The sequence below is a fragment of the Ptychodera flava genome, chromosome 16 (genome assembly GCF_041260155.1).
Source record: "Ptychodera flava strain L36383 chromosome 16, AS_Pfla_20210202, whole genome shotgun sequence".
Taxonomy (NCBI): domain Eukaryota; kingdom Metazoa; phylum Hemichordata; class Enteropneusta; family Ptychoderidae; genus Ptychodera; species Ptychodera flava.
Genome location: NC_091943.1, coordinates 4775401 through 4784862, shown reverse-complemented (window position 1 = coordinate 4784862; position 9462 = coordinate 4775401). Strand labels below are relative to the sequence as shown.

Below are 9462 nucleotides of genomic sequence, written 5' to 3'. Positions count from 1 at the left end.
ACATAGAAACACAGTAGTTGATGAGAAAGTCATGGATTTTCTGTCATCGGTATTGCGATTGACGAGTTTTGTATAGATCAAGACGGCTGGTAAGTTACGTTTGGATTCTGTCTTTTTTTACTCTTGTGAATGTGGAGCCAGCCTGGCGTGTTTAATTCGTTGAGTCTAGAGACTTGCTGCAAAGACTCGCATGGCTGTCTGGCGGCAGAGCCAAGTCTACCTATTCGGATAATGCCTAATCCGCTTGGTTACAGGGGAGGCATTGTCCTGCACAACAGTGGATCAGACCGTCCTCAGAGAATGCACTATCGTTGACCTCTGTTCGGGGTGAACTTAGATAGCGTAAAATAGACCAATTAAATGGTAATTAGGAGAGTCATAATTCTGTATCATTCACATCTGTGAAGCGGGTGGCTTCATTAAATGTAGAAAGCTTTAAACTTTTGGATATTATAAACTATATTTATGGAGATAAAGTCCTTTCCAGCTAATTAGATCGCCTATGTACTGCAACGGACACGATCGCCCAACCCTTTTCCGACACAAACAGCTATTCCGACAAAACCGCGGATCAAATATAAGCTTGTGTGACGTCACCGTTCATCTGTCACGATAAGTGCACATGTAAAAACCACGTGTTAGCCATCAAACTTTGAGTAAGAAAGACACTTTGCCAGAAGGGTGCCTTTTCTGTATGAAATCCACAAGAGTATAAGAAACAAAAGTGGCTCGGGCAACATGGAAATGAAAACAGCCCTTATGAAATGAGCTTTAAACTCCCCTTCCTGAAGTAACCAATACCAAACTGTCATACAACATACTAAGATGAGCAAACGCCTAAGTTAAAAGATTGATTAATTAGTTTTATTGACTTTATTAATTCTTAAAGGGCCAGTAGCTGTAACCGTTGATGATTTGCACTATTTTTTTTTATTTTTACTGTCAACTTCACCTTCTTATTCCACTCCCCAAAGCGTGAAGAGACACACAGTATTCAGCTTTTCAGCTCGGTCTGTCCATGTTGCAAGACCATATATAGTCCAGAGGTATATAGGCAGATGCCCGTTTGTTCTATATATAAGGTATGACATACATGTATTTGTGCCAGCAATCAGCTCACTTTGAACCAAACGGTACAAGCGAGTCAAAAGTAAACAAAGAAAGGGCACTTGAAAACTCCATCTGCGTCGCGAATACTACAAACCCAACGTAGAGAGATTGATCACACTGGCATTTGACTGCAGTTTTATGGCCTATGTGATGTCAGCAACTAACACGTACGTGTATGTAGCTTCGAGTGGACGTATTGACATTTGGTTAGCTTTATGGCTTCCCAAGAACGTATTAATGTGTGATAGCATAGAGCAGTAACAATGTCAGTTCGCTCTCTCTCTGTGTCTGACTATATAGGTGGTAATATTTGGTTTCAAATGAGGTTACAAGTTCGTGGAAAAGTTTACAAAGGTTTACTAAGAAATTGACACGATACTATTTGCAACGTCACACAAGCTAAGAAATAGACACGAGGTGAAAATCTTCCTTCTTTTAAAACCAAATGGCATACCTTAACTCCTGAAGGTCAGAGTTCGAATGCAACAAAATCGAGAATCATACATTTTTATGATTCAAAGTATGGGCGGTTTGATGTCCTGTATCTTGCCATGGAACTGTTATTTCGTTAAAGATAAATTGTGAAGTGTGCTTTGAGAGCTGCTGGTCTCCTCCTCCTCTATCAGAAAATGTGTTTGCCAGGAAACAACCTCAGCTTTGTTCTGAATGAGTTAATTGTCATTAGCAGGTTACGTTTGTTAAAACTGTTCAGGAAAGGGAGACACTGAGAAATAAAAATGAGTCATCTCTGCCTTAGGGCACGCTAAATATGAATTTACACGCGTGAAGGTACTATCTGAGAAAATATGATTTCTTCTTTGAATCTCTTTGGCACCGACTTTTCTGATTACCAACTTGGAGAGGTTTCTCTTCAAAGGATTCCATTCTTATTTTGCCCCATAGAATATTGAGTTTCAACAGCTCTACCATTATGGGTGGTAAAGCACCGGAAAATAAAATTTCGTGTTTCCCGTGAACCATACCTGTTTGAGTTCATATTGGCTGAATAAAATAAATTTCAGATATTTGTGAACATACTCAAGGGAAACTGAAAAAGCAAACCTCATGATTTTATATAGTTTTCTTCACAATTAAATGAAAAAACGAATTCTTACATTAAAATGTATCCTGAACTGAGAACCCTTTCTCCGTAAGCCGTGTGAAAGGCTAAGCTTACTTGAACACAACCTATACAGCAACAACTTGAAAGATTTGACAAAATATTATGTATTATTTGTCTCCGTTTCATTGCAACAGTGGAGTATGCACGCATTGCGTAGGATGCACAAACTTGTTTTCGTATCTCTCAAGTTACGATGGTATAGGGTAATGTCGAAAGTTTCAGTTGAATCTTTCAGGTTTTGCATAGCATGTAGTCTTAAACTGTTAAAGGTAACGGAATGTTTGAAAACAAGATTAAACAACTTATGCTGAGGGAACAGATGGGTAGTTTACCTCATTTTCCTTTGTTGCTTAGCAACACTGATGCAGTCTGAACTCTTGTTTCCCTCTTTGCTGACATGTATACTGTTGTACAACAGAGGCAGGCCATGATGTTAGTCAATTTTATATATTCATACGTGTGTTTATTGATTGATATAACGTAAAGATAGTGTTCACAATAGGACGACGATTCAAAATGCCAATGGCTACAACAGGGATCCGCTTTATGGCTTAGGATACATAATACGGTCAAGTTCACATTCGCACGAGTTCTTGCATGCTTTCAAACCATCACATAAGCTCGCGCGTGTTTCCTTTCCGCTCGTCTGGAATACATCGTGTGCCATCGAAAAATGTTGTTTCTAAAAATCTCAGATGAACGCATTTTAATGACCAAGACAGTTCACAAGCTTTACATCTAAACAATGTGTTTATCTTCAAAGTTTAGGAAAAACCTTCAGTTGAAAAAAATTTATTAACACCACGTAAGCAGACGATATCAAGAGAAAACAATGCGACAACCAGAGACTGAGATTTGTGGCTATGAAAGGTTCAATTACATGTCCATACTAGTAATCACAAAGACAGTCTAGCTTGTCATGTCACTGCGTAAATATTTTACAGTCCGTCTATCTTTCCTGTTTTTGATAGACATGGAAATAAACGTGAAGATTTACGGCCGTATTGACGCAGTAATTACGAGTGACCATGGATTTAGAGAACTCCGCAAAGCAGGGCACGACAACGAATCGCTGATGGCAATTGCATTAGTTCCGCTATGAATTCACGATTACACAGCAAAAGAGTGTTAAAACGAGCCACTGATGTGCTATGCTATCAGACTATTCCGGAAATGATGTGTCGCAATCACCATATACTGAATGATTTTAGAGCAAGACTTAGTTTTCCTTGTCTGAAATCCAACACAAGTGAACGCTGAGGATTCTACATCTTGTGTATATGATAGAAAGCCTGTTACAAGTACTAGGCGGGTGGCCAAGCCATTTTTTTCTCTTGTTTATACACACAGTTTAAATGGATTTTTAGCAAGAATGGGGTAAAAGAAGAAAAATAAAAAAAAGATTATGCAAATAGCTGTATCCAATCAAAAGTTATGAATTTTTAAAGCAATAAAAATGCCATTTTTTCGCGGACAATTTCGGCAAATTTTAAAATTATTTCAATGAATGCCGATTCCTTCAAGTTTGGCAACCCATAATTTTTATTTACTTCACATGGAATCATTAAACTATGTGTCTTGTGCACAGATTTACCCAATATTACGGAAAAATTAAGATTTGACTGATGCACAGTCTTGGATTTTGAAACTGTGAGTGTTGAAAATTGAAAATATTTTGTCTGACTTAGTCAAAATTGCGGCGGCACTGTACCATCGAAAAATGGATGGATTTTTATGTTTTTATGAATTTTGAATTCACATATCTTAAAAACTAGAGCTCACAATGCAATGAAATTTTGTCACAATGTTATTTAATAACACTCAATTCTAACAAATCAATTTAAACTGCCAATTGTCTTTTAATGCAGTTCATTTTCAGCCATGAAATTGTAAGAAATAGCTGTCCCTAACTTCAGCCTCAGGCAGGCTGTCAATGGTGTGTCAGTGTGACTGCCTTCCGCCGCCATCTTGAGTCACACTGTACTGAGGTCTATGAATGAACACGATTTTGTTTTTATGATTCGTACTTGTGCTCGTGGACAGATTTTCGTCATATTTCACAGAAATGTTGGAATGATGTTTAAAAAGAGCATGCTACAAGTTTTATGGCAAAAGTATGTATCTAAATGGGAAAAATCTACACCGAATTTACCGTACTCACTTTACCTCGTGTTTGCTGGCTAAAATTCCCAGAATATAACAAAAACTCACCACTACATGTAAACAGGATGGTCTGCCACTTCCTGGCCAAGTTTCACAGTTCTATGACAGCGTGCACAGGGCCCGAAAGCAGTTCCGTTGCGAAATAGGTATTGACTGGATTCAGAAGTGCGTGCCATGAGCGGCGACCGCTCGAGCGCTGTGGCCGGTCAGTACAAAGTGGCATTTTTGGAGAGGAAAAACACTATTTTTCTATCGTTTTTTCTTCAGTTTTTTAATGAAACCTGCCTCATACATCGATTTTATTTGGAAATATCCATTTTTTCAGTAACTGAGCTACTTATTTCAGAAAAAATGGCGTTTAAAATTTCACGAAAATCAAATTTCACTTTCAGTGTGCGTGAGTTGCGTATAATGTCGCAACATTTTAGCTTAACTTTGGCCACCCTAGTACTAGGCGCAAAAGTTCTACAAAAAGCATTAAAGATGAAAGAAATGATGAGATTGATGAAAGAGTGAAAACATTTTGGATTCACGGCGTCCAAAGTTGCACCATCGAGGTCATTTCTGTCTCCCTGGTGACATATACTCGCAATATAATGTATTTCAAAATGATCTCTGCCTGGTACATCACGGCCTAGGTCATGTCAAAGTTCGACGTGATTTAATGTCTATTGTATGAAGAGTAATTGGAGGAACTGTTGACTTGAAAGCTTTCAAAGTAAATCACTTTAAGAAAGGTCGGATTTCAACAGCTTCTGTAAATGTTTACGCTTGGTTTGCAGTGTTTTATTCTACGAAAGTGAAAATCTTCCAATTCCAAAACTTAGAAACATTTCCTTATTTCTTTGATTGCGATTAAAGAGCGTTTTTTCGCCCATTTTCACTCAGGAGATTCACACACACATCTGACACACTCATTATTCGTTAATAGTCTGTCCAATTCATGTGAAATGATTTATGAAAATGGAGTGTGTTCCCCCTTGACGTAACACAGTTGGCGAACATGTGGTCGCCAGTTGATGTAAATGTGAGGTATGTAGGAACAAGTTTTCTGGAAGTATGCCAGGTTCGATGATAAGTAACAATCCTGTGATTGAAATAAAACATTCACTGTCGAGCGTCTTCATAACTTTTTGCCCCTCGACTCTATACTTGGCCAGAGGTCAAGACAGAACACTTATTCCTCATTGTATAAAAGCTCTGTGTTTGCAGTGGAGTAAACAAACTGTTCAGTACAAGCGTTGGGTCGATGTACTCTATATTTTCTTCAGCGAAAATGTGACCATAGCCTGAACACGTATGCTTGTTTAACTGGTCTCACATAGCAGGACCTTGTTCACGTCTCTCTACGTTATGATATGTTATAGATGCGGTGGGAGAATCAGATACAAAATCACTTGTATCCATCTAATATAACCACGGTCTCTCCAACCTATGAAAGCCCATAAGGGACATGTTTGAAAGCAAAAAATTTAAAAATTATCTTGTGCTCACGAGAAACTATCTCGTGATCACAAGATCTTTTCTTTTGAGCACGAGATCTTTTCTTGTGATCACAAGATCTTTTCTTGTGCTCTCAAGATCTTTTCTTGTGATCACAAGATCTTTTCTTGTGCGCACGAGATCTTTTCTTGTGATCACAAGATCTTTTCTTGTGCGCACAAGATCTTTTCTTGTGATCTCAAGATCTTTTCTTGTGATCACAAGATCTTTCTTGTGATCACAAGATAGTTTCTCGTGATCACAAGATCTTTTCTTGTGCGCACGAGATCTTTCTTGTGAGCACGAGAAACTATCTCGTGAGCACAAGAAAAGATCTTGTGAGCACGAGATAGTTTCTCGTGAGCACAAGATAGTATCTTGCGATCTCGAGAAACTTATCTCGTGAGCACAAGATAGTTTCTTGTGAGCACAAGATAATTTATCGTGCTTTTTGCGGCCATACAGTTTAAAATTTATGTATCTAAAGCTCAGAGGCAGTATATGACACTACAATTTCAAATCTCATGCCAACTATATAATAAACGGAATCAGGGATGCTTTAATGATCTAATTTATACTCTCACTTGTCCAAAATTAGGTTTGAATGGCTTCTAAATTCGACTGCAGAGGTCAACAATAATGGTTTATCAATCACACAGTCAAGTACATTGACTGTTATAAGTTAACAGTACTCTATTAATTAATATAATGTGCTACCAGTATTTGTATATTACTTTTACTTTGATCAATGTCAACTTTAAATTGTATATGTTCATTTTTACACAATGTTAACTGATCTTATCGTATAGTGAACATTGAAAGTGTGATCAAATTTAGCATTTATTTGTAATCCATAACTTTCAGGAAATGAATAATTCAATATTCAAGTTTATAAATGTCAACATTTTCATGGCCTAAGTTTTAACTTATCCCAGATCCATCAACTAGGTGACTAGCTATTTCTTTAAAATCAAATTTTCATTCTGTAAAATATTACAATAGATTGATACTGCAAGATCTTTTCTTGTGCGCACAAGATCTTTTCTTGTGCTCTCAAGATCTTTTCTTGTGCTCTCAAGATCTTTTCTTGTGCGCACAAGATCTTTTCTTGTGATCACAAGATCTTTTCTTGTTATCACAAGATCTTTTCTTGTGGTCACGAGATCTTTTCTTGTGCTCTCAAGATCTTTTCTTGTGATCACAAGATCTTTTCTTGTGCTCTCAAAATCTTTTCTTGTGATCACAAGATCTTTTCTTGTGCGCACGAGATCTTTTCTTGTGATCACAAGATCTTTTCTTGTGCTCTCGAGATCTTTTCTTGTGCTCTCAAGATCTTTTCTTGTGATCACAAGATCTTTTCTTGTGCGCACGAGATCTTTTCTTGTGATCACAAGATCTTTTCTTGTGCGCACAAGATCTTTTCTTGTGATCACGAGATCTTTTCTTGTGCTCTCAAGATCTTTTCTTGTGCTCTCAAGATCTTTTCTTGTGCTCTCAAGATCTTTACTTGTGCGCAAGAGATCTTTTCATGTGATCACAAGATCTTTTCTTGTGCTCTCGAGATCTTTTCTTGTGCTCTCAAGATCTTTTCTTGTGATCACAAGAGCTTTTCTTGTGCTCTCAAATCTTTTCTTGTGATCACAAGATCCTTTCTTGTGCGCACAAGATCTTTTCTTGTGATCACGAGATCTTTTCTTGTGCTCTCAAGATCTTTTCTTGTACTCTCTAGATCTTTTCTTTTGCTCTCAAGATCTTTTCTTCTGCTCTAAAGATCTTTTCTTGTGCGCACGAGATCTTTTCTTGTGATCACAAGATCTTTTCTTGTGCTCTCGAGATCTTTTCTTGTGCTCTCAAGATCTTTTCTTGTGATCACAAGATCTTTTCTTGTGCTCTCAAGATCTTTTCTTGTGATCACAAGATCTTTTCTTGTGCGCACAAGATCTTTTCTTTTGATCATGAGATCTTTTCTTGTGCTCTCAAGATCTTTTCTTGTGCGCACAAGATCTTTTCTTGTGCTCTCAAGATCTTTTCTTGTGCTCTCAAGATCTTTTCTTGTGCGCACGAGATCTTTTCTTGTGATCACAAGATCTTTTCTTGTGCGCACGAGATCTTTTCTTGTGCGCTCGAGATCTTTTCTTGTGATCACAAGGTCTTTTCTTGTGCGCACGAGATCTTTTCTTGTGATCACAAGATCTTGAGAGCACAAGAAAAGATCTTGTGCTCACGAGATAGTTTCTCGTGAGCACAAGAAAAGATCTTGTGCTCTCAAGATAGTTTCTCGAGAGCACAAGAAAAGATCTTGAGAGCACAAGAAAAGATCTTGTGCTCACGAGATAGTTTCTCGTGAGCACAAGAAAAGATCTTGAGAGCACAAGAAAAGATCTTGTGCGCACGAGATAGTTTCTCGTGAGCACAAGAAAAGATCTTGAGAGCACAAGAAAAGATCTTGTGCTCTCAAGATAGTTTCTCGTGAGCACAAGAAAAGATCTTGTGCTCTCAAGATAGTTTCTCGAGAGCACAAGAAAAGATCTTGAGAGCACAAGAAAAGATCTTGTGCTCACGAGATAGTTTCTCGTGAGCACAAGAAAGATCTTGAGAGCACAAGAAAAGATCTTGTGCTCACGAGATAGTTTCTCGTGAGCACAAGAAAAGATCTTGAGAGCACAAGAAAAGATCTTGTGCACACGAGATAGTTTTTCGTGAGCACAAGAAAAGATCTTGAGAGCACAAGAAACGATCTTGTGCGCACGAGATAGTTTCTCGTGAGCACAAGAAAAGGTCTTGAGAGCACAAGAAAGGATCTGTGCTCACGAGATAGTTTGTCGTGAGCACAAGAAAAGATCTTGAGAGCACAAGAAAAGATCTTGTGCTCTCAAGATAGTTTCTCGTGAGCACAAGAAAAGATCTTGTGCTCTCAAGATAGTTTCTCGTGAGCACAAGAAAAGATCTTGAGAGCACAAGAAAAGATCTTGTGCGCACGAGATAGTTTCTCGTGAGTACAAGAAAAGATCTTGAGAGCACAAGAAAAGATCTTGTGCTCACGAGATAGTTTCTCGTGAGCACAAGAAAAGATCTTGTGCTCTCAAGATAGTTTCTCGAGAGCACAAGAAAAGATCTTGAGAGCACAAGAAAAGATCTTGTGCTCACGAGATAGTTTCTCGTGAGCACAAGAAAAGATCTTGAGAGCACAAGAAAAGATCTTATGCTCACGAGATAGTTTCTCGTGAGCACAAGAAAAGATCTTGAGAGCACAAGAAAAGATCTTGTGCGCACGAGATAGTTTCTCGTGAGCACAAGAAAAGATCTTGAGAGCACAAGAAAAGATCTTGTGCTCACGAGATAGTTTCTCGAGAGCACAAGAAAAGATCTTGAGAGCACAAGAAAAGATCTTGTGCTCACGAGATAGTTTCTCGAGAGCACAAGAAAAGATCTTGAGAGCACAAGAAAAGATCTTGTGCTCACGAGATAGTTTCTCGTGAGCACAAGAAAGATCTTGAGAGCACAAGAAAAGATCTTGTGCTCAGGAGATAATTTGATCTTTTCTTCATGTAAATTGAAAATCGACAAATAACCATAATGCTCTC

The 9462-nt window shown here is 38.1% G+C and overlaps 1 protein-coding gene across 1 annotated transcript in view; it reads left to right on the top strand.

Moving 5' to 3' along the window:
• Positions 1 to 9462, top strand: part of LOC139152585 (protein crumbs-like) — an 82712-nt gene continuing 73250 nt past the window's right edge. The window contains exon 1 of the mRNA XM_070725818.1: positions 1 to 89. The gene's annotated coding sequence lies outside the window, so the exon portion shown is untranslated. The remainder of the gene's footprint in view (positions 90 to 9462) is intronic.